The sequence below is a fragment of the Podarcis liolepis genome (assembly GCF_965112155.1).
Source record: "Podarcis liolepis genome assembly, chromosome: 1".
In the NCBI taxonomy this organism is placed as follows: Eukaryota; Metazoa; Chordata; class Lepidosauria; order Squamata; family Lacertidae; genus Podarcis; species Podarcis liolepis.
In genome coordinates this window covers 34160411-34186689 of record NC_139554.1, presented here as the reverse complement: position 1 = coordinate 34186689, position 26279 = coordinate 34160411, and the positions used below count along the sequence as shown (strand labels likewise).

At 44.4% G+C, this 26279-nt stretch overlaps 1 long non-coding RNA gene across 2 annotated transcripts; it reads left to right on the top strand.

Moving 5' to 3' along the window:
• The first annotated feature begins 2434 nt into the window (after positions 1–2434).
• Positions 2435–7833, top strand: LOC310711221. Of its 2 annotated transcripts, XR_014528388.1 has the most exons (3): positions 2435–2646; positions 4103–4209; positions 4493–7833. It is a non-coding gene; the product is annotated as an uncharacterized lncRNA (long non-coding RNA). The 2 variants fall into 2 exon arrangements; XR_014528389.1 differs by having other exon boundaries at positions 4103–7833.
• The last annotated feature ends 18446 nt before the right edge of the window (positions 7834–26279 follow it).

Below are 26279 nucleotides of genomic sequence, written 5' to 3'. Positions count from 1 at the left end.
TGGTTTCTGAGCAACTGAACAGCTTTCACCACCACCACCCACTTTCCAACCCATTCAAGCTGTAACCCGGAGTGGTATGAATGGTTGCCTACAAATGTCCAAAGCAAGAAAAACCTCTTCCCTTGTCCACAGAAGCAACAGGGCAAAACACAGAAACGCACAAAAGAGAGGATAGCAATAAGCCACGTCTGGTGTTTCTTTCCCCTTCCTCACTTCTTGAGGAAACTCATATGTCTGAAGGTCAGTAAGGCTGCTAGGGAGGGATGTTGAGGTGGATTGGCTGACATCTCCCACCTTGCCGCTCCTTACCAGTCAGCACAAACATTGAGTAATCCTCAATGAGCACTTGTTATGCCCCAGTTTGTTTTTCAGGAATGTTGTGGGCCAAGCTGGAATGTTCCTTGGTACCTGGCCTGCAGTGCAAGAAAGAGTAAGCTGCCTTTCTCAGGATTGACATTAAGGACAGGCATATTTGGGGATCTGCCAAGAGCCCATTGCTTCTCCTCTCTCTCAGAAGATGGTAACTCTCCTTCCTTGGATGTTTTTAAGCAGAGGATGGATGTTTTAGCTGAGATTCCTGCACTGCAAGGGGTTGGACTAGGGTCCTTTCTAACTCTACAATTCTGTGATTCTATGAACTTCAAGAGGTCTTGTGGGCTGCATAAAATGAAAGCAGAGATGCAGATTGCTTCCTTGGGCTTGACATCAGCCAAGTTACCTCCAGCATTTTGTGGAGGGGATTCAATCACATATCAGAAATTTAGGTTCCACAATTAAAATATGACTCTGATTAAGCACTATACAAGTGGGAAAACAAACAAACAAAAACAGTAGATTTAAGTGCTCTGCCATCCTGGCACAACACTTTCACTTAAAAAAAAAGCACACACAAAACAAAAACAGACCTTTTTCAGTGAAGAAAGTGTTAGGAAAATGCATCGAAAAGTGTGGAATAAATTAATAAAGACCCCGCCATGAGCAAATAAGGAAGAACGCAGAGTGAATGCTCACTGTTGTACAACTTGCTTGCCTGGCAAGCAAATAAGAATGAAGGCTCAATAAAGAGCAGATATATTATAACATCCACATTAAGTTCTGTGCTAGCACATCAGAACAATTGCTCCATAATAAGCAGATCATCTAGGAGCTCCCAGTCTATTACAGAGATTGGCATCAACCTGTCTCTTGCAGGGGCAGATTTTCAGCTGTACCCTCCCTATAGGGGAGAGGCTACAGGATGAGGGTTTGACCCATACCATCTATTGATGTGAGCCACTCCTTCACAGGGTTATTCAACAGTCAGACTGGGTGGTATATACTGTCAGCAGTTCTGCTAACAGCAACAACTGACTGGTACCTAACCTCTTTATGCCACATCATCAAAAGCACTCAATAAACTTCAGACCTGTTTTACACTCAGCTCTTTTTACCCGTGTCAGCAAAATCCTATGTGTTAACAACTCAGAAATGTCCTTAGATCAGTGGGACTTTCCCCCATGGGTGACCCATTTTGTCCATCTAGTTTGAAATCAAGCCTTGCAGGCAAAGTTACCGTGCTTTGCAAGCCCCACAAAGCTGGTCATAGCGGCTTATGAGGTGCATTGCACAGGGTTATGCAAGATTCAACCATCACTGTGTCTTTTACCTGTTCCATCGCTAAAGTCTTGTGTCTTGTTTAGTTGGTGTTATTTACAGCAGTGGTTATACTTCATATCTGTATATATCTGTATCTGAAAAGCCTACAAGCCAGAACTTATTTTTCTGAACTCCACCCAGAGCTGTTTACCGAGCCTATTCTACAACTGTGAAAGATTTAGACCCTGCTCTGCTTCCGTGTGGTGACTGGTACTGTGAGCAAGAGCCAACCTCCCATTGCATACGTATCTTATATCAGTTTCCCAACAAAATGTGACATCAGGTATAGGGTAGGTGGGCACCAAAATGGCCTCATGGGCCAAATTAGGCCTGATTAGGTCCATGAGGTGACAATTCCCCACCACTGCAATAGATCACAAGGCATTCTAAGGTAGCCTTCAAAATGGCATACTTCTGAAGTCTTTTGTCATTCCTCTTGTTTTATTTCCTTAATAGTGTTTTATTTATTCCTTCATGAGTCACAACTCAACTGCTGTATAGTACTGTGCCCAGTTCTGGGTCCTGCATTTCAAAGAAGGATGTAAACAAAATGGTTGCTGTCCTCTGAACCTCTTCTGAAGACGGTCAGGAGACTAGAAAAGAAGCCTTGGGACAAACCACCCACAACTCCCGCCTGTGTTGCAAGCCTTCCATTACTTTAGTTCTAGTTCTTCTGTTAGGACCAGTTCTGATGCAACTGTTTGGAATAATTTCCACAGAAATGCATACCTGGAAAAGGGCTCAGTGAAGTAGGTTAACTCAGTGAAGTAGGTTAACACAGTTTGCCTCATTAGCTGGCTCAAACTACAGCTCAGAACATATTCCAGCCTAGCACAAGTTGTATGACTGACCAGTTCCAACAAAGCACCGTAAAAACACACTAACTCATGGGATGGGATACAGTACCCCATGTTTTTGTGTGAGGAAGCTTTGCAATGGATCTGCCCAAAACCAGGAAGAACTGAACAACAGAGCAGCAACCAACATAAGCGGCTAGGACTTGTGACCCAGGCAAAACGAAAGTTCCAGCTAGATCCTGGAGGGAGGGAACTACCGTATGGGCCTGAATATAAGTCATACCTTTTTTCCAAATTCCAACTGTGAAAAGTTAAAGTGTGGCTTAAATTCTTGACCTTACAAAAATTGGCTTTTACGATATCACTGTAGGATTTTCTTTTACATTTGCCATTTACAGGTGTGAGTGCCTGCGGAATTTTAAGGGAACAGTATTGTCTTTTTTTCTCCCTCCCCCCCCACTTGAATTTTAAAGGTGTGGCTTATTTGCAGGTACAGTTTATATTTGGGACAATACGGTACATCCAGGGAGGGGAGGGAAGATTCAACTACAGATCAGACATGTTTCTTAAAGAGACTCTGGAAGTGTATACTCAGTTCTGACTAAGCTTGGTCAGAACTGAATATACACTTCCAAAGTTAACACTAAATAGATTGCTTCTGGTAAATGAGCCACCACAGCCTCTAGAGGACCATGAAAATTTGTGACCTGGGCTTTTTAGACTCATCTACCCATGCGGGTGGCGCTCTTGGTTAAACCACAGAACCTAGGACTTGCCGATCAGAAGGTCGGCGGTTCGAATCCCCGCGATGGGGTGAGCTCCCGTTGCTCGGTCCCTGCTCCTGCCAACCTAGCAGTTTGAAAGCACGTCAAAATGCAAGTAGATAAATAGGTACCACTCCGGCAGGAAGGTAATCGGCGTTTCCGTGTGCTGCTCTGGTTCGCCAGAAGCGGCTTAGTCATGCTGGCCACATGACCTGGAAGCTGTACGCCGGCTCCCTTGGCCAATAAAGCGAGATGAGCGCCACAACCCCAGAGTTGGTCATGACTGGACCTAATGGTCAGGGGTCCCTTTACCTTTACCTTACCCATGCACTGTTTGAAACCAAAGAGGTGCATTGGTTTCCAGATGTGAATTTTTTCCAGCTCTCCTACCCCACTAATATATACACAATATATGCAGATCTAAGGGCCTGTTAGTATAATGAACTATAGACATTATCAAACTCTCAAATTTGTTAATTTTCTGCTCTGCCCCACCTTCTCTACCTGTCCATTCTCTTTTGAGGAGCTATTTGTTGTTTACCGTTATATTATCTTAATCTATATTTCTAACCTACCCTTCTTCCAAAGAAGCTCAAAGTGGAGCACAAGGTTTTGCACAACCATCACCTTATTTCCTCACAATAATATTGGGGGGTAGGCATGGGTGTAGCCAAGGGGGGTAGGCAGCTGCCCCCCAAATAAATCAAAATCAATACAAATCAAATGAATATGAATATCAAGTTGTGACCCCCTAACAAAAGTCCCCCCCAACAAAAATCCTGGCTATACCCATGGGGTAGGTGAGGCTGAGAGATTTTGACAGACCCAAAGTCACCAAGTGAGCTTCATGGCTGACCTGGGTCTTCTTTTTCTTTGTTCAGTAATCTTATCACTGATTCCTCCTAGGTTTGCAAGAAGCGCTATCACACCAGAGGGCTTCCTGCAGGCCCAGCGCATCATAGTTCCTCTGCTGCTATTGGCTTAGCTGCTCTGACATCACAGAAGAAACTTGGGTACGGTGGGTTAGTCAGTTTACTTCTTTATTTGGACCACACAGATATATTTCACTCTAACTTACAAGGGTCTACATACACCTTCTGGTCACATTAAATGCCAGTAGCATCTATTTACACTTGGGACTTTCAAATAACACCTTGCTAGTGCGTATAAATTAAATCTTCTTGGAGACTTTCGGTAAGAATAAGTGATACCTGCTGCTTACAAAGTAGGATATTACATCAGCATTGGCTCTCAGTCTGATGAAATGCTGACTATCTTCTTAATCTTTTTCTCGAGAACTGACCAAAAATGCTGAAAGAATTTTGTGCTAAACCTCCACAGTAACAGCTGCAACACCAAAGAGGAAAATATAATGGCATTTTGCCTCAAGAAAATTTTATTGCACTATAATGTCAAAGTGATTGAATTTCTTCAAGTCAGCACTGAAGAGGAGGAAGGAAGCCATGTCCTGGGAATTCCCTAGTTCAGCAAAGGCCTAGTTCTCACAAAGAGCAGAGCAGGGGAAGGGGGAGATCTGTGGATGTGGCTCACATAATTTAATGTTCTTCTAAAGGCAAAGAAATCCCTGCACATAGAAAACTAAGATGTCAGGGAGAACAACAGACAATGCCTCTTCTCCTTACAAAGTTTGACCACTAATAGTACTTGGATATCTTCTGAAGCCTGTCCTCCTCTGACCAGCTGTTATCAACACCCTCATAGCTATTTCATTAACTAGATAAAGGTAAAGGACCCCTGACAGTTAAGTCCAGTCGCGAACGACTCTGGGGTTGCAGCGCTAACCTCGATTTAAAGGCTGAGGGAGCCGACATTCGTCCGCTTCACAGACAGTTTTTCCGGGTCATGTGGCCAGCATGACTGAACAACAGAAATGCCGTTTACTTTCTCGCCGCAGTGGTACCTATTTATCTACTTGCACTGTGTGCTTTCAAACTGCTAGGTTGGCAGAAGCTGGGACCGAACAATGGGAGCTCACCCCATCATGGGGAGTCGAACTGCCAACCTTCTGATCGGCAAGTCCAAGAAGCACAGTGGTTTCACCCACAGCACCAGCCGCATCCCTATTTCATTAACTACAGCCCCATAAAATGGCTACTAAACCCCATTTCTCTGAGGCGGAACTTTATGTCTGTGGGACCCTGTGTTATATGTAAGGCTGGAAAACCACACGTTTTGGTGGTCATTGGTGCTTGTTATGAAGATCCTTCCTTTACAGACTGAGCCTGTAAAAGTGGCTTACAAATGTTATGACCTGCCACATGGAGCAACACCACTTGGAGGCTTCCTCCAGTGACTCGTGCCTTAGGATAGCAGAAGAAATGGACAGCAAAATGCCAAATGGGCTGTATCCAGTGCTGCAGCTTCACTCCTACAACATACTTCTGTGTACACAGTGGGAGTCCCTCTTCCTTTCCCATAGGAGCCAACTCCTAGGGGCCAAGGCCCTTTTGGGCTCCCCCATAAAATATTCAAAGCCGAACCCTCCCCCCCCCAAGTTGATGAGCATTGCCATTCAAATAGTGTGTGCGTACCGTGTCTTGTGATCGATTATGTGGGGTGGGGCTTACCTGTCCCGCCCCAATATTTTATTCAAGTTGGCTCCACTGTCCTCTCCAGCCCTCTTCACCCCCCCCCAATTGCTTTCTTCCCCAATTCTGTTGATGAAAAGCTAACTGTCAGTTGAGCAACACCATTAGACCTAACCCATTCAAATCTAGTTCACTCTGCCATAGGACACATGATTTGCATGTGCTAGGTCCTAGGTTTAGTTCCTAGAATTAAAGAGACCAGGAAGAGTCAGTGCCTGCCAGTCAGAGCAATCAGTACTTGGCTCAATGGCCAAATAATCTGACTTGGTATAAGGTAGCCTCCTATGCTCCTACGACTTAGCCTAGGGTGGGCAGACTTCATGTTTGAGGAATCTAGGGTTGGCATATTTCACAAATTAAATACCAGGACACCCCGAAAGTTGCTGAGCTTTTTAAAGGAAGACCCCAAATACGCCCCAAAACGGTGATTTTTTGATTGACTTACAACCTTTTTGATTGACTTGACAAAGCGCCACCTTTGGGAAATTCTCCCTGGACATATGGCAACCCTAACTTTACATTTTTGTAATAATAATTCAAAAATCCTGATCCAATAATAAGAGCCAGGTTCAAAATGTGGACATAGAGAATAAAAGAACTTGGTTAATTTGAACAGTTGCCGGGAAATGGGATTTGATTCAGTGTCTAGAACTAAACTGAGCTTGCAGTTCTTGGGCACAAAAATCCATTCCTAGTCAGCCCATGCTTTCACAATTTTAGCCGTCTGATTTGAAGGGTGGCACTCAGAATCTCCTCCTGCAAATAACCCCGAAGTCTACCAGGAGACAGCAATCTGCCCATCCCGACCATTAAAATAGGTAGCACATTCTCAACTAAAAGCTCAAAGTTGATGGTATGTGGGGGTTTTTCCAGCAGCAATGGGAGCAACCCATGGGTAGGCTGTGTGTTCCTTCCGTCTCATTGGAATGGGACTGTTTCACAGGCCATTTCCTGTATGCTCTTCTGCTTGTTTCCAAGGGACTTTTCCACCAACTTTCTTTCCCTTTGTCTGTTGTGTCATATTCATTCCTCAAGGAGGAAGGCGGAAGAAGAGTGAGACGAGTGCCTTTGAAAGTTGCCCCAAGGCAATGCAAAATAGAGGCTGGGGCAGGACATTTCCGAGTGGCAGAAACACCAACTACTAATCTCCACCTTCCTTTCTTTTTTAATGTCAAGAATGACATTTTGTTGCACTTGTGAAAATCTCTAAGGGTCCTGTCATACTGCAATAAAGGGTGGACGATTCTGCAGCACCTACCGTATTTTTCGCTCTATAAGACACACCAGATGATAAGACACACCTAGTTTTGGGAGGAGGAAAACAAGGAAAAAAAATATTCTGAATCCCAGAAGCCAGAACAGCAAGAGGGATCTGGCTTCTGGGATAGCTGCTGAAGTCTCTCCCGGGCAGCGGGACGAAGGCTCCCCCTGCCTGGAAGAGGCTGCATGCGGCTAAGCTGCCCTCTGTCCCTTTCCCTACCTCCCGCAAAAGCCAGCCAAGAGCCGCGCGCTCTTTAAAGGGAGCGCGATTCTTGTGGGCTTTTCTACGAGGTGGGAAAAACCCTGTCAGGATGCCTGTCAGCATTCGCTCCATGAGACGCACACACATTTTCCCTTACTTTTTAGGAGGGGAAAAGTGTGTCTTATAGAGTGAAAAATACGGTAATCATTGCTATTTAGCTTTAAGGTGCCCTAGGGGGATGTGGTAGGATGGGTCATTCTTCTTTCTGTGTCCAATCTTCTCCTACAGAAGGAAATGGGAGGAGGCAAACTGCATGGAATGCTCTTCCAGGGTAGCCCACCTGGCACCAGTCTTGACATTGTTTTTATTTATTTACTTATTACATTGATAACCCACCTTTCCTCTCAAGATGCAGTAGGATTCCAGTAGGATTCCTCCATTCGTCGTTTACAGAAGCATTATGAAAATCACACCCCATTCCTACAAGCTCCAAATCCTGTACGCAGAGAACCAGATTTTGCAAGATGTCTGTGCCAGAGATAGCTAAATACACCAACGTAAACAAACACTCTTCTGGCAGTTTTGTATATTTTGCTGCATTGTTTGTGGTTGTACCAACCAGTTCTGCATAGCAATCTCTAAAGATCAAATGGACTGTGAAGAAAGGGAGCAATTCATTGTGGAGCAGTTTTGGAAATTCCCAACATTAACTACATTCCATCTAACGGCTTGTTTCCTCTGCGATTGGCGTCAATCTTACTCCCCTGATCCAAAGTTGTTACTAGGAGAGATAAACACATTCTATGAAACCATTTGGAGAGATTTCAATCAGAGATGGTTTTAATTGGTTTATTGACCAGTTTCATCGCTAGAAAACCTTGCAAGCTGAGGCTCCCTTTAGTCAAATATGAAATTCCTCGCCCCCCAAGATAGGCCAGCTTTTTGCTTCATCAACAGTAGTGATGATGAATGCTTGATGCTGTGGTACCTAAAAGGCTAGATATTTGTTGTTGTTGCTTGAACTCAGCATACCAAAATGCAGCTGAAGAAAGCTCACACATCAACATCAAAAGATTAATAGGACAGAACAACACACACAGTCTGAACAACTTTGATTATTATTTTTAGGATCACCAGGTGTTGCTCCTGACAATCAAGTGATCCATGATCCATAATTCCTGATTCACTTTGCATACTACTGTTTTTAAGGTTCCAAAATACCTCCTGCTTTAAGGCCAGGGTAGCCAATACAGTGACCTTCAGAAGTTGTGGGCTACAATTCCCATAAGCCAAATAGCCAGGGATACTTTAAAGGAACAATTCTTCATTTCTGGAGCAGCTCAGTTCTGTAGTTTACCCTATCCTCAAGTCTTAAGTGGTGGTTTTTGGGTTTTGGGTTTTGGGTTTTGTGTGTGTGTGTGTGTGTGTGTGTGTGTGTGTGTGTGTGTGTTTGCATAATTCAAGCTTATGAGGAAGGTCACCACAATTCCCATTTTACAGACAAAGAACTGTGTGTGACTTACACCAAGTGTCAAGGGAATTTACAGCTGGTCAAGGATTGGAACTAAGATATTGTAAGGGTCTCTATTCATAACCACTTCCATACTGTCCTCTGGGTGTGCTGGTACATCTGCAGATAATGTGTCTTGAGGCAACAGTGAGAAGGCCAATACGGACTACTGACCACTGTGGATCAACAGTGTGCAAAAACTCTGTAGAGTGTTCTGGTGTGACAAGAACTTCCCCATGACAGCTTCAACACGGCCCTCACAGCTGGATGTCATAGTGTGCAGAGGACCCCACGCTGGAAGCAGCTAAGAAAATGACCTTTCATGAGTCAAATGCTATCCTATTATTAGGGTGACCACTAAGGCCCTGGGCTGGACCTTTGTCCAAGTATCGCTTCTCATGCAGGAGTTAAGAATAACTGAACTAACCAAAAGCCACAATTCTTCACAACGGTTGTCCTTATAGTCTGTCTGATCATCCTACCTGTCATTTGGAGTTGGGGGATTTTTCCTCAAATGTCCTTATGCCCGCAGCATGCCGAAGGGAAGTGGCTGAAGCCCAGGGGTACAGGACCTGCTTTTCATGCCAGAGGTCTCAGGTTGACTACCTGGCATCTCCAGGTAGGGCTGGGAAGGGCTTCTGGTCTACAACCCTGGTGAGTCCCTGGGAGTCAGGGAAGAGCAGGGATAGGGAACCTTTTCAGACACAATATAAGGCAGTCAAAGCTCAGCATTCTGGAATGTCTTCTTCCATTTTTATCTGGTACTCCAAGCTGGAAAAGAAGTAAAAGAGCAGCATTGTCAGCTAGGTTTGCCCCAAAGAACAGGGGCTTACTGGTACAGAAGCACTCCAGTGGTGCTTGACAGCTGCCCTTTCCGACTAGCTCCTTTCCACCCTTACCTGCTTTGCTAATGGAACTGGAAGGCAGCCAAGAAGGGAAGGGCAGCCTTCAGACTGCAACAGTAGGCACAGAAACTGTGAGTGAGAAACAGTAACTGCCCATTGTTGGGAAAAATGCATTGCTTCCCAATGGAACTCAGCAATGGCAATGATGTCATATTGAAAGCCTTGTCCTACTTACTGCTGCAATTCCTGTTATGACCATTGATCCCAGGAATTTATTTTAGTATTAGGGGCTCCACCTTTGCTCGCTCTGCTTGCCAACTCCACTGAAATATACTCAGAGTTGCAAAGTGATTTCATGCTCTTTATTCAGCTCATAGTGGTGAGGAGGAATGAATCCTAGTCCCCTCAAAGTATCTGCTTTATATACATTATTTACACAGTGGGCTGCACATGATTGGCTAATTCTGGAATTCTACTGTAAGCCAATCAGGTTGTGGATTCACTTCTATCTGGAGCATGATTGGTTGGCATGGTTCCTGCCAACCAATCATACTGCTGCATTGTTCTAGGACCAATCAGACTGCTGTATTCCGAATCCTATTGTTCTAGGACCAATCATACTGCTGCATTTTGGATCCTATTGTTCTTTTTTGGCAGAGCAAGAGCATGTTTGGTCTACGATCCAGCCATCACTGCAAAATAAATGGGGCTTACTAGAATATTGCATATCAACATGCTCAAGTGGTTTTTCTGTGTTTTTTTAAGGTTTGGCTGAAGAGCAAACGCTCCAAGGATTCTGGCAGTCAAGTTGGCACAATTCCAAAGCCAGTAAAACAGACCTTTCTTTGTGCTTGCTCCAGATTCACAGCAAACAGCTTTAATACCAGTGCCAGACTTAAGTGTTCAAAATATCATGTAGCTGGCTTTAACAAACAAGGTGCGGGTGGAGTGGAGGAAACTCCCAGGACTTTAAAAGCCATATTAAGATGTGGGTTCTGAGAGCTCTTTTGCCATTTGATTGGACTCGGGCTGCCTTTGCCTGCTCTTCACACGCAGCAGAAGGAAGTGGTGGGAATCCTGAGTAGATGGTACCATTTCAGACTACAGAGGGGGGAGCCTGTTTCAGATGTTTTCCCCATGTAAAATCAACTCCCTGCAAGTAAAAATTACACAGCAGGAGAGAGGTTGTCCGGCCCAACTAATCCCTTGTTGTACTGATTTCTATTGCAGGGCGTTTCTCACAAAGGGAACATTCAAAAATTTTCTTCTTCTATACAGTAATACCTCTTTTTGCGAACGCTTCATGTTTCGTTTTTTCGGGTTAAGAACACGGCAAACCTGGAAGTGTTTACTTCCGGGTTTCGCCACATGCATAGAAGCATTCTGCGTGGTTCGCACATGCGCAGATGTGTTCTGCACAGTTCGCACATGTGCAGAAACGCTCTATCGCGCTTCACACATGCGCAGAAGCGCCGCTCTGGTTGAGGACTTTTCAGGGTGCAAACGGCACCCCAGAACAGATCGTGTCTGCAACCAGAGGTACCACTGTACTTATTTATACCCCTCCTTTTTCCCTGACAGGACTCAAGGCAACTTACAGATAAAAATAAGAACTTCTTTAAAAAAAAAAAAACTATTACTAAAAAGCAATTCAGCATTGATAGAATTAAACACACACACACACACACACACACACACACACACACACACACACAACAGCACAGCACCAGCCCTTTCATTAAAAGCAGTCAGTTCCTAAAAGCCTGTTGAAACAAGAAAGTTTTCACCTGCTGGAAGAACAACAAGGGTAGAGCCAGTCTAACTTCTCTAGCAGGGAGGATGTTCCAAAGTCTGGGAGCATCCACCAAGAAGGTTGTTTCCTGCATCTCCACCAAGCATGCCTGTGAGGGTGGAGGGACTGAGAGAAGGCCCTACCCCAGAGATCTCAAAACTCAGGCAGGTTCATATCACTGTATACGGTCCTTCAGTTAGCTTGGACCTAAGCCATATAAGGCTTTATAGGCAATAACCTGCACTTTGACTTGTGCTTGGAAACAGATTGGTAGTCAGTTCAGCTGTTGTGGCAAGGGAGCTGTATGTTTCCTATAGCCAGCCCTGGTCGACAATCTGGCTGCATCTCTTTGAGCCAGTTGAAGTTTCTGAGCACATTTCAAAGGCAGCCCCATGTAGAGCACATGTCACAGACTGGCTGGATGCAGAGGAGTTGGGCAGTCACCATCTGGGGAACCCCCAAGGGAATCCCCAGGGAAGAAGGCTCAGAGCCAGGAGATTGGTGGTGGGATGATGAAGAGTGCTCAGGGTTTAGTGAACAGGGAGAGGCTGGGGCAGCGAGCAGTCCAGAATCAGAGGCAGGAGAGGAGGGGGCCAGGAGACGGAGATGAGACAGACTGCTGAAGAATGCAGAAAGCCTCCCCTTCCTGCTGCGAACAGATCCCCTACACCCTGGTCTCCAAGAAAATGTAGAGGAATGAAGAGAGCAGAACAACAAGAGACTAGACAAAAGAGCCTGAGATTGCTTGGGAAGGACCTGGGGGGGAGTCTTAGGGAGTGGTGGGAAGGCAGGGACCTTCAGTCCTCACATCTGCCTCATTGGGGCACGTCCTACTGGCAAGAGTTGCTGTGATCACTAGGCCTGCACTGTTTTGGTTTCTTTGAACAAAAAGTTACCTTCACTAACCTACTCCTGACAAAATATATAAAAAATTGTCCAGTAGCACCTTAGAGACCAACTAAGTTTGTTCTTGGTATAAGCTTTCGTGTGCATGTACACTTTCTAAGCTTATACCAAGAACAAACTTAGTTGGTCTCTAAGGTGCTACTGGAAAATTTTTTTATTTTTTTATATATTTTGACTGCATCAGACCAACACGACTACCTACCTCAATCTACTCCTGACAGCACGTTACAGTAATCCATACGGGATGTAACTAAGGCGTGTGTCACTTGTGACCACTCTTATTCCCCTGCCCACCGTAAGGACTGATTCAGCCCACTCTCACCCTAAGGAATTCTTCCACATCATTCCATTGCATGTGCCAATGATGTCATTTAGGTAGTGTCTCTTGTCCACCCTTCACCTCAAGGTGGAGTGCAACAATATAATAGTACACTCTTAAAACCAGTTAAAACAATTTACACCAGACCAATAGAGTGGTTCTGAAAAATATGTATCTCACCTATCAAACACCAGGATAAGAAGATGTGTCTTCAACATGCAATGGAAACCATTGTTATGAGGTTTTTCTTTTGGAAAATGCCTTGGTCCCCTTCTAACTCTTGGAATAGTCAGGCTTGCTTCCTGGTGAGGTGATAGCCTGGGAGATGGGCCATTAAGAGGAACAAAGGAAAGGGCTCCGTGCAAATGGTTGACAAATGGGTGGGGTCCCCTCCCTCAACTCACAGGTAATTAGGAGGTCAAAGGCAGAGTTGAAAGGAGAGAGTTGAGTGATGTGAGCTAGAAGCTGGAAGAAAAGATGCAAAAACCGGAATCCAGAGAGAGTCAGTGTGATGACTGAGTTCTGTTTGAATCCAAGGCTATGGGGAAAGAGTGTTAATCCTGGGAACCCCTCCATTGTCGTCGTCTTCTTCTTCTTCTTCTTCTTCTTCTTCTTCTTCTTCTTCTTCTTCTTCTTCTTCTTCTTCTTCTTCGGCAATCACTCATAGCCAAGTAAGATTGCCTTCCATAAACGTGTTTTCTAATACCAAGCTGTCCCATCCCCCCGCCCCTGCTAGACATTTTTGTGTGCACCTACCATGCGAAAGTCTCGCTCTCCCTCAAAGAGGAACCTCGTTTTGCATGAAGAAAAGCGGAAACAGCAGAAGTTCTTGTGATGTGGTGGGAATTGTGCCCTTCCTCACGCAGAGAACAGCTGCTAATCACACACAGAACTGTTGCCGGCACAGACACACCTGCTTTGCCAAGCGTTGAGGGCATAAAGAGAGACCGATTTTTAGAATCTTCTCTGTCTCCCGAAGGGCCAGGAAGCTGCACAGCATTTAAGAAATAAATATAAAGGATGGGGAAGTCAGGTTTTCATGGCAGAATTGTTCATTTGTGATTTGAAGACTTCTCATTGGTTTTACTTGAGGGTGAGAGTGGAGAGAGAGACATTAGCGGTAATGAATGTGATACCCTTCAGATGTTGTTGGACTACAGTTGCCATCACCCTCAGCCAACATGGCCAATAGTCAGTGTTGATGACTATTCAAATCATGCCATGCTCCTTGTATTCTTATCAGTTCATCATTAATGCGACATCGTGTTAATGTCTTTTACCACTGCTAGAACAGCTGAATAGCCTGATCCTCTTCACTGACATGCTGGCAAGAAATGTTTATTGCACGGCTGACATGACAAAAAGCTTTTCTGTACCAAAGGCCTTCACTGGTGACTCTCTCTCTGTGGAACACTCTCTCCTCTGGGGTAGAATAGGCCCCCGACTCTGATGTGTTTTCAATGACATCTGTATAGGCATTTGTTGAGTAGGTCATTCTCTGGTGGAATCTACATACATATAAAAGCTATTCTGAAAATGCCTTTTTAAAAAGCATTTTAAAAAATACATTGAATTTTCCATAAGGCTCACCATCGGCATTTAGTTTCTTAAACAGTGTCTCCTCAAGCTGAATGGCAACTGCTTTGAGTTTCAAAAGCAGACCTGGGGATTTGCTTTAAAAAAAATAAAAAAATAAAAAATTCTCACCAAACATGTGTCAACCTTTAGGTATGACTGATAGAGTAATGTCTGATATCTGCCATCCTTAGGGCTCCCTGGATAGACATTTATAAATAAATAAATAAATAAATAAATAAATCCTGAACTATGAGCAATAAGCTAGTTTGGGATACAGATAAGTTTAATGATACTACATCTCCAAAACTGGAGCTTGTGATATTCACGAGTGTCAAGGATCGCTAACACAACTTCACTTGAATAATTGGGGAGGAATATGGAGGAAAGACAATTCATTATTCTGAAGTGAGAAACTTGGGGGCATAAAGATTTCTTTTTAAAGGACCTCTTCCTCACTCTGCGATGGAATATGAAAACTACTGGCTACAGTAGACCATTGAAGTAAAATCTGGTGAATAAGCTTTTTCTTCTTAATAATAGCAAGGAAGTCAAATCACTTTGAGCTCTGTGCCCAATTCTCGAAAGTGACTAAAGGTTTCGCATCTGATAATGTTATTCAAAAATCTCCAAGAAGTATTCAACATCATACTTCCCCTCCAGCTTATGAACTCTAACTGAATGACCTTTTTTGCTCCAAGTGCTAGGAAGGAAGGAAGGAAGGAAGAAGTCACTTGTGCATTTTGAAATAATCAAATCTAGCATTATTAATCTCTATTTCCTTTTTATAGAATGGGCAAGGGTGAGTCATGTGTCACTCCACGTCTGAGTCCTAGTCATTTGACTCTGTGACAAAGTCCCCAAATATATTTCTCCCCCTTCTCTAGCAGTAAAATCGGTGGGAGGCAGAACTTGACTGAATAGGGGGGGGGGGGGATTTTTATGAACCAGAAGGAAATAGAGTATCATCCTTTCTGCGAAATGAAATGACTTGAGGGGCAGTCAGAAAAGGCATCTTTCCCACACCCAACGCTGAGATGATGTCATATAACCCATTCTCTACCCCCTGTCCCCCACACAATGCATACTCAAGCCACCGGGAAGAGCCTTCCGGAACTTCCCTAGCAAGACTTCCATCAGCCAGGAGTTACCATTGTATAACTCCTGGCCAGTTTGCTGCCTGACTAAGATTCCTGCCTTAATTCATAAAGCCTTACACAATTTATGCTCCATTTGATCCTTAAGATCTTCTAATGGGGCACTTTTGGTGAAGCCCCATGCCCCTGAGTTTTGGTTGGCCTTTACCAGGAACGAGGTCCTGTGCTCTGTGGAACTCCTTGCTACTAGAAGTCTAGCAGGAGCCATTCTTGCTTTCTTTTAGATTAATTTTCTTTTAACTATACTGTTCAGACAGGCCTTTGGAACAGTTAAAAAACAAACCAACCAACCAACCAGAGTTTTTGATATGCTATTGATGTTTTTATTGACTTTTTTGGGTAGTATGTTTTTATGTGGTACATTGCCTTCCTATATTTCTTTTTTATGAAAATGCAGTGTATAAATATTTCTTTTTTTTTAAAAGTCCCACACTCCACAGGAGGGGAGCTTGAAGCTCCACTGAGGTACCCCCCACAAACAATGTTCTTCATGATGGAACATGTTCTAAATGGCGACACAAGCATTTTGCAAGGGAGAATAGTGGGAGTAAGGGAGAATGGAAACCTTAATAATTTGGTCCCAGGAGGTCACATGGTGGCCTGATTGGGCAAAGCTTGGTGGGAAAGAGTACTATAACAAAAAGCAAGAGTTGTGGGTTTGACTCCCTCTCCTGGGAAGTTCTGAGGTAATTTCCACATGGCAACACCTACCTCAGTCTGTCAGTACTGATAATTTTGGATAGGAAAAAGAAGAAACAGTGGAATTAGTGACCAGCCCTCCCACACTTAGAAATACCCACAATAAAGTCTTGTCCAAGTGGCTTAATACATTTTACTGCCTGAGATGAAGGACAAGATGGCGACCTCACTATTCAATGCACAGATGCTGATTAGCCTGCCATTTGACGGTTACATGGAAAGCTTTGTCCTCCACGAATTTGCCCAGTCCTCTTTTAAAGCCATCCAAGTTACTGGCAATCACTGCCTCCGGGGGGAGCAATTTGAAATTTTAACTATGTGCTGCGTAAATGCCACTGCTAGTCAGGGGAGCCCTGTGAGCGAGGAGCACCCCAGTGTAGCTGCCCAAATGGTAGGTCGGCAGAAGCTACAGCCTGCCGCTTTGGGAGCAAACATGGAGGCCGGCTGACGTAGCCTCATGCTGCTTGTGTGGTTTCATGCACTGTACTCTGTGGGTGAGGTTTATATACTTCTGAATCTGCACATGATTGACCCCTGAAGCTCTCCTCCAACATTGCTGGGCCTTCTGAGCAGAGGATGTGGAGGTGGCAGAGGTAGTTTGTGGGCTTCTCTATGGCCTCTGGTGCAACTGGTATTTAAAACAGCCACCTGCTAAGGGAGAGCTGTAACTTAGTGGAAGGCACCTGTCTTGCACCCAGAAGGTCCCAGATTCAATCTTCCGGCATCTGCCGCTGGGGCAGGGAAATACTGCTGCCTGAAACCCTGGCAGTCTGCTAGTAGTGTAGAGCAGGGTTTGTCCACCTGGTCCCTACTGCACACTAGTGGGCGTTTCAGGATTCTAGGTGGGCGGTAGGGGGTTCTACGGCACAAGCTGAATCCTCCTTCCATCGAGCACTGGTGGGCGGTAAGGAAATTTTACCATCAAGAAAGATGCATTAGTGGGCGGTAGGTATAGAAAGGTTGACTACCCCTGGTGTAGATGATACTGACCTAGATGGACCAGTGCTCTGAATTAGAATAAGGCCGCTTCCTATAATCCTATTTTGCTGGTGTAATGACATACCAGCACAACACAAGCATTTGGCCAGGTGTGGATTAACCATGAAGGAAAATATGCACTTGTTTAGGACATTGAGGGAAGGGGGGCACCACATAAATTTTCCATTGCCGGATTTACCATATGGTACAGCTGAAAGAAGACTCCCACAATAAATGAACACACACAAAAAAAATATAATAAAAAATAAAAAATAGTACAGTAATAATAAAATAGTAATAATAAAGATCGATGATATACATTAATATTGGGAATACAACAAAATTAGAATCTGGTAACAGGTAAATTGCCACTTGGTTCACTAAGGCTCACATGGCCAAGGCAGTTTTCTGCTGGTGCAATAGTATCACCATGGTGTAAATCTGTTGTGCTGGCATAACTTTGTGTTCTGTAGGAACAAGAGGTTTTTGGTTGCATGCCAGTTTTGCTAAGCAGATGTAAGTCAAAGATTATGATCACTCTACAAGTGATGCAAGTTCCAAATTAACCATCTTTTCTTTTATCTCCACCGTCTCTTAATCCAGAACAGAATTCTTTGAGCAATCTACTCTTTCAGCAGGGCAATCACGTTTCCTCTCTTTAAACCCTGAGGCCTCACATGTAAGCTTCACTGAAACTGGGAAAACTTTGTAACAACTAACTTTCTCAATCACTTAATGCAACATGCCACTAAACTTATTCCAGTTGCAGCATCACACTACTGTGTCTTATATATTTTCATTTATTTTTTTAAAAAATTAAACTCATTGATCAATAAGTTTTTTTCTGGTAGTATACAAACAAAAAACACACAGTTAGCACATAGTTAAAATCCCCAGACTAATTAAAGATGAATATACCATCATCTTTAAGTCAGTGAAACTGTTAATAGATGATAGATATAGATAGATAGATAGATGATAGATAGATAGATAGATAGATAGATAGATAGATAGATAGACAGATAGATAGATATAGATAATGAGTTTAAGTCTTGCATAGGATTACAGCAGGGGTCAGCAAACTTTTTCAGCAGGGGGCCGGTCCACTGTCCCTCAGACCTTGTGGGGGCTGGACTATATTTGGGGGGGGTGTGTGAACAAATTCCTATGCCCCACAAATAACCCAGAGATGCATTTTAAAAAAGGACACATTCTACTCATGTAAAAACATGCCGTGGGCCGGATTTAGAAGGCGATTGGGCCGGATCTGGCTCCCGGGCCTTAGTTTGCCTACCCATGGATTACAGCTATGTTTACATTTGAGGCAATAGACTAATTGAGGAACTCTCAGAAACTGTTCATGGAAGTTAAATGATAATGCAAACAAAACTGCTCAATCTATCTGGAAGAGAAGAAAAGTCGTCGTTTTAAACAACTCGATTCATTCTGCATTCTGCTCTGTCTGCTCTGGATTGTTAAAAGGCCATAACTGCCAGGAAGTACAGAACACAGTTCAGATTGGAGCCATTCAGGCTAGGTGCTCCATTAGTGGCTTAAAATGCAACGCAGATGTTTTTCCCTGGCAGGGATGTCTTGACCCAATGTACATTACCTGATTTGTTTCCCTGCTCCTGAACTCCCTATGAACGCCTATTCAATGAAGCTGTCCTCTGCACATGCACAACAGCTGTTGGAAAAATGGACACACCTCAGCTTAACCACAGCCCATGTTTTTAAATCAGATGGAATCAGGTTTGAGGGAGAGCGCCCCAAACAGAATTATTTCTCAAGGAATTGTGACTAATGTCATGCCATGTGCACTCAGCTTTGAATGCTAGAGGTGGGAGTGCACTGGAGCCAGACTAAATGGTCGTGTGTAAATAGGCTTGATGTCATTGCCAACATGCTGTGGCTTTGACCAAGAAATCTAGCTTCACTGTCTCAGTTCCCTTCACATGGTGATAATGCTTCTCACAGCCGTGTGGCTTACTGTGTGGCTGGTCTCTGGTTACTAATTATACAGTACTCTGAATCTATGAAAATGTGGTAGATATGGACTTTATCATGGTTACATTCCACACTTCTGGGGGCTAAAAATAAACACTCTCAAAATTGTGGAAATCTAATGTCCACCTCCAAATATGCAAAATTAGATTTCTATGTGTTAATGGTCCAGGGGAAAACCAGTATTTACTAAGCATGACAAACTGATAAAATTGGGTGCTTTCTTAGAGTGTTTCATTGAACCATCCTGTATTTCCTCTTGGTCTTTCTTCATTTATCAGATCTTCCCATGGCTGTGTGTCCCCTCTCCATCCCCCCCCCCGAATAAACTGCTTATAAACAGTGCAATCCTAGGGCCTAGTCACAGTGTTGATGGCTGGGGTGGTGGTCAGGATTGCAAGCATTTGTTTCTCTCATGGCCTGGTGGAGAGGAGGATGGTGGCTTCTTTGTGGTGGAAGCCCCAGCTTTGCCCAAACAGGTGGTATAGGCTGCTACTCCTGGTGGTGCTAGCAATAGCCAGCTGAAAGCCTTGAAAGGGTCATTGTGGAGTGGGAACTGGCAACTTTGGATCCACTCAGATCCTGGTTTTGGGCTTCCCATGGGCATCTGGTTGGCCACTGTGAGAATTGAGTGCTGAACTAAATGGGCCTTTGGCCTGATCCATCAGGTCTCTTATGGGCAGTATCCAACTAACTCATTGCATCCATGCAAGGATTTCCACTTGTGCAGTGGAACATTGCCCCCCTCTCCTCCCCCTCCACTCCCTATATTTGTTCTGGGGTTCCCCTCAACCTTCAGCAACATATTTGGGGTGGGGCAAGCACAGGGAGAGGAGAAGGGGAGCATTTCATGGCGCAAGTGGAAATCCTTGAGCTGATAGAATGAGTTCATTAGATAGTACTCTATAGGTAAAGGGACCCCTGACAATTAAGTCTAGTTGCGAACGTCTCTGGGGTTGCAGCGCTCATCTCGCTTTACAGGCCGAGGGAGCTGGGGTTTGTCCGCTTCCACAGACAGTTTTTCTGGGTCATGTGGCCAGCATGACTAAGCTGCTTCTGGCGAAACCAGAGCAGCGCACAGAAACACTGTTTGCCTTCCCACTGGAGCGGTACCTATTTATCTACTTGCACTGCGTGCTTTCGAACTGCTAGGTTGGCAGGATCTGGGACCGAGCAACGGGAGCTCACCCCATCACGGGGATTTGAACCGCTGACCTTTTGATCGGCAAGCCCAAGCGGCACAGTGGCTTAACCCACAGCACCACCTGCGTTCCTGCGCCACCCGCGATACTACCCTATATTCTCATGTTATACCAGTCATGCCAGCCTTTGTCTGTTTGCTTACATACATAATATATACCCCATATTTCAACATAAATTTATGCTTCCGGGGCAGCTAACATAGTGGTAAGAGACAACAACAACAAAAGCACACCATCATCAACAACATCATTTAAGTATGCAAACTAATTCCACCCTTGGCTCCCTCAGGAGGAAGGGTGGGAAATCAAGCAATTATCTCTACATGGAATGCAGCAAATTAAGCAGCTCTTAAAAGCCTGGGGAAAGAGAAATAGTTTTCTTGCCTGGTGTCTAAATGATAGTAACCAAATCTCCAGGAGGAGCTTCTTAGGGAGGGCATTCCAAAGTCAAAGAGCCACCACACAATAGGCTCTCTTTGGTTGTCATCCACAACACGATGGAGGCACCCAGAAAGAGATCTTAAATTATAATCTCAGTGGATGGGGAGATTGATATGGAAGAAGGTGGTCCAACAAATAAGCCATGTAGGGCAGGAGTAGGGAACTTATGGCTCACAGGTCTAATTAATGGGCCCCACTTTGGTTTATGGGGCCATTTATCACACACCACAATCACCCAACCCATACCTGATGTCATATGACATGACAGGTATGGGGCAGGTAAGCATGTAGCTACAAAGGAGCTACGAGAAGAGTAAACCAAGCTGCTAATTATTCGCTTGCAAGCAGGGCTTACTGACAGTGCCAGTCAGCTGTCCAGAGATCCCACTGGGATTGGTTGCACTTTCAAGTTCCCATTGGGCGCTCACTAGCACAGTCAACAGGGCTAGCTGCTGCTTTGCACTGCCAGTGAGTCCTGATTTATCCATTTTCAGGTGTGGTTTGGATACATTAGGGTGAGGGGCATTATCATCATCATAATATAGCAAATGACAGTAGCTGTATCTTCCTGATGACTCTGATTACACAAGGCTGTAGAACTTCCTGGGAAACTGCTGAGAACTGACCAAATTAAGGCCAAATAAACAGCACACATGTCCTTCACAACTGATGTGGTGACCATACACGTGGTGGCCTGTCTATATGTAATTACATGAGATACATGCTAAGTGTTACTAGTTTTCTGAGCCTACAAATTCCTCAAATTATTGTGTGTGTATGAGAGACACTAATCATGACCTCCAGCTTCCTGTCTCATGGCCTCCTAAACAATTGCATGCAACTCCCAACATAGTTTCTCTCAAGCCTCCTCCCTCAGCCATATATCTGGAGTGTGGGAGTCCTCTCCTGCCTTACCCAAACGTGACCTCTGCCATCCCAAAGTCTTCAGGATGCAGGAAAAGGAATCGTTTCCTTAAGGGACTGCCATGAGCCAATAATTTGGTTTCAGTTGTTGGTTTTCACCCCCCTGAACATACAAATAGACTGCTATACTTTAATGCTATCTTCCAGCATTTTGCTCCTGAGAGCCAGAAATCCCCAATTAGTTAAGTTGGCTCCATTGCTAATTTGACAATGACTGGCTTAGTTGTTTTATATGGGGCAAAGATCAGTGGCCACTCCCCAAAATCAGGAGGGGGTACATTTATTTCCAGACTGCACTGGCTCTGTCAGTGGTATTTTCTTACCCATGAGGGCCCAAGGGCAATTCTTCCATCTTTTCTCATATTCTAGTTCCTCTCCTCAGTGGCCCTCTGTACTATGCAAGCATCTGTTGCACAGGGCAAAACCACATTCCATCCTAATTGCTGTTTTCTGCTTCCCAAACTGGACAGGTGATGTGGAAGAAAGGGAGACAGCATCTTTTGCTCTGCAACACTGGTGGCAATCTGGGCTGGGTGTTCCTGTTGACCAACCGTGGGGCTGGCACAGAAAAGTTTTGTGCAGATTTTTCTGAACCTGATTTGTGATTTCAGCTTGAATTTCCAGTCGCTTGACTTCCACATTCATTGAAAGGGGAGCAGCTCCTCTGCCATAAAAGGACATCACACAGACCTGTTTCTGTGTGTACAGTGGCTTTTAAATAAATCTGAAAACATTTGTAGATGGGTCAGGATTTCATGTGTTATCAACACAGGATTAACTTCTCTCTGACACACACACACACACACACACACACACACACACACACACACACACACTTGCCATGCTCCAAGTGACAATATGAACACTGGCCATGTTGGCACTTCACAATAAACCAGGGCTGCTACTGGCTCGTGGTGGTTTATGTGCATGAGCAGAGTACCAGTGCATACTCCCTCTTTGCTGCTGCTGTGCTCCTCCTCAAGTGCAAGCATGAGGAACAAAGTAGGCTCACTTCCTGTTTGTTTGTTGATCATTCATTCTTATTCGTTTGCAGAAAAATTGTGGGGAGGTTAGGCTACCTATCCTGATTTGTCGGCAGTTAAGTTTACATGGAGGCTAGACAATGGTGCCCACTGAGTATTCTGATTTGTTTGCAGAAAGGTTATACACAGTGCTTTTTTCTGGAAGTATTGAAGGGTATGCAATACTGGCACTCCCCCCACTTAAAGGTTATAGGTGTGGCACCTCCTGTAACAACTTAATGGTGAGTACCAGCACCGGTTTTTCTTTAAAAAAGCATTGGTTATATAGAACATTGCGTTGTTGTTGTTTAGTCGTTTAATCGTGTCCGACTCTTTGTGACCCCATGGACCAAAGCACACCAGGCACTCCTGTCTTCCACTGCCTCTCGCAGTTTGGTCAGACTCATGCTGGTAGCTTTGAGAACACTGTCCAACCATCTCGTCCTCTGTCGTTCCCTTCTCCTTGTACCCTCCACCTTTCCCAATATCAGGGTCTTTTCCAGGGAGTCTTCTCTTCTCATGAGGTGGCCAAAGTATTGGAGTCTCAGCTTCAGGATCTGTCCTTCCAGTGAGCACTCAGGGATGATTTCCTTAAGAATGTGTTAGGCAAGTGTTATCTTTTTCGGTGTGATTTCCCCATCACTTTCCTTATCACAATAAGTCTGGAGGGTTTTTTGGGGGGGGGGTGAGTTTGTTGCACAAGAGTGCTCATCAGCTTTAATTGCGCAACCTGAATTTGCTGATATGTGGCTGAATCCCATCCAAAAATAGCAGCAGTCAGGAAGTGCTTTAAGAAACTGCAGATAAGGTTGCCTTCCCAATACACATGAATCCAGGATAGTAGTTTGCTGCTCCCCAACATGCCACAATTGCTCGTCAGCCTTAAACTTATAGAAATGTGATAATTCATTAATTAAATATAAATTTAACAAACAAACCATAGTTTGTTGCCTGAGCTAAGCCTACTTGCATTCCCTTGATTTCAGTGGGAGTCTTAAGCATGTGCTTAACTCTGCCATTGCAATCCACAGAAAATAAGAGTGTGTGATTCTATGTTAGCTTTTAAGTTTTATTTTTAAAACTGAGCTTCTCCAAAGCTAATTTTTTTGGCCAAATTCCCTATTCTACTTAAGACATAAATAGTAGCAAGTGTTTGAACATCCCCAGTGGCAAAATGCCTTCTTTTTCATTGTGTACGTAGTAGTTGGGTGTACCTGCTTCTTAAAAAAGGTAAAGGTAAAGGGACCCCTGACCATTAGGTTGCAGCTCTGGGGTTGCGGCGCTCATCTCGCTTTATTGGCCGAGGGAGCACGCGTACAGCTTCCGGGTCATGTGGCCAGCATGACTAAGCCGCTTCTGGCGAACCAGAGCAGCACACGGAAATGCCAATTACCTTCCCGCTGGAGTGGTACCTATTTATCTACTTGCACTTTGATGTGCTTTTGAACTGCTAGGTTGGCAGGAGCTGGGATCGAGCAACGGGAGCTCACCCCGTCGCGGGGATTCGAACCGCCAACCTTCTGATCGGCAAGTCCTAGGCTCTGTGGTTTAACCCACAGCGCCACCAGCGTCCCTCCTGCTTCTTAAGTTTCTGTTATTTAAAAGAACAATTATTCCCCTTTTGTAAATATTTTCTCTTGCATCCCAAAATGACATAGCTCTCTTCAGAAGTATATAAGTCCCTCTGTGGGATTTGCCTGCACATAACTGCCAGTTTTTAACCTTACTTTCCCTAAAGGCTCTGGGATGAGATTCCACAACTTTATGAAACCATCAAAATAGAAAATCTGACCAAGGCTTGCTTAACATACTTGGACAAGAAAATCTCTCTCTAACTGCAAGATTAAAAGCCTGAGCCCTTTCACATGCTTACCATCTCCACCTTGCCCACTTCAAGGCACCCGGGATAACACTTTGGAAAAATGATGCCCAAACAAAGGTGGGACGTGGAAGGTCTGTGATCGGATGTACTCTTTTCATGTATTTCCCCCCTTCCTGAGCTACAATTCTGAAAGTGGTTTAACAGTCAATCCCTCTTCCCTGGGAATTCTGGGAATTTTAGCCCTCTGAGTGGAAAAGATGTCTCCTAAAATCTTTCAGCACCCTTAACAAGCAGTAATTCCCAGAATTCTTTGGGGGAAGGCACAGCTTTTTAAAGTGGTGAGATACTACAGTGGTAGCTCGGCTTAAGAACTCAATTCATTCCGGAGGTCCGTACTTAACCTGAAACTGTTCTTAACCTGAGGTACCACTTTAGCTAATGGGGCCTCCCGCTGCCGCCGCAACACCGCCACACAATTTCTGTTCTCATCCTGAAGCAAAGTTCTTAACCCGAGGTACTATTTCTGGGTTAGCAGAGTCTGTAACCTGAAGCACCTGTAACCTGAAGCGTCTGTAACCCGAAGTATCTCTGTACTTGACATGTATAGTGGGGTCTCACTTAACACATACCTGTATCTGCACAACACAGGACCTATCAAGCAGAATGTAGCTAATCTATCCTGTATACAGTGACCCACTATGGGCTTAATCAAACTTTTTTTTTTTTTTTGCTGCCTGCCTGGCAATGAAAAACTGAGGGGGCTGGAAGGTTTCATTCAGTTTGGAAGATCACAAGTAGAGCAGTATATACTGAGTATATACTGTATACCCACACAGTACTCGTTGTCCCAGTGTATATCCTTATATAGCCAAAATTACATCCTCCATAAACAAGAGAGGGGGGTGTTGGCAGACTTGGGAAAACCCCAAGGTTTACAGAAGTACAAATAATAATAATAAGATCTTTAGGGGAAAAACCTTGATGGGAGGGGAACCCCGAAACAGCTGAACCAGGAGAGCAGGCATGCTCAGAGGACACACAATTCTGGCTGGCCATTAGAGAAGGTGGAGGGGAGAACATGAATCTAAGCAGGGAGGGAAAATTGAATGGAATATCCTGGAAAGGGGCTTGGAAACCTGGCTGGCTGGAAACCTGAGCTGTAGTGCTCCACACGCTGTCACGTTTTGTTGCAAGGCATACTTGTTTAACATACAGATAAGCTCTTCTCTTTTCTCTTTTTTAAACGGTGGAGGGAATGAATCAAGAGGTTAGCGAGCAAACACATTGTCCACCCTTTCCTAGACAGCTACTTCTAAGGAGTGACCCCACAGTTGCTTTCTCAAGTTCAGCCGGCTGCAAAGCTGCCAGGAGCACTTCCTTCTCCAGTCACATCCGGCTTGTCTTCAAAAGGAAACCAGATATTGTCACTTCCTTTTTTCACTAAGCAATTTACCCACCAACCCGGTGCATAAGGCGGCCAATTGGGGAGGCTTGTGCCATTTCAAATAACTTTAACCTTTAGCGGGGAGACTTTCTTTCCTACGAGCTTGATACAGAAAGGAAAATTACTAAGATACAAAGGTAGATATGATGGCCGACTAATTTCTGTTTGAGTAGTCGTACAAAACTCTGTATTATGCAGATTCCAGCCGAGTCATATCTGCCAGAGTGCTGCTGCAGAACTTGCAAGGGCACATAACCTCCCCCACCAGTGGAAGCTGCGCCCGTAAAAGATCACAGAACCAGAGACGTTTAGAGCGCTATCTAAAGTGCCCCACTGGCACAAGGATTTCTGCTTGTGCAATGCAACTTCCCC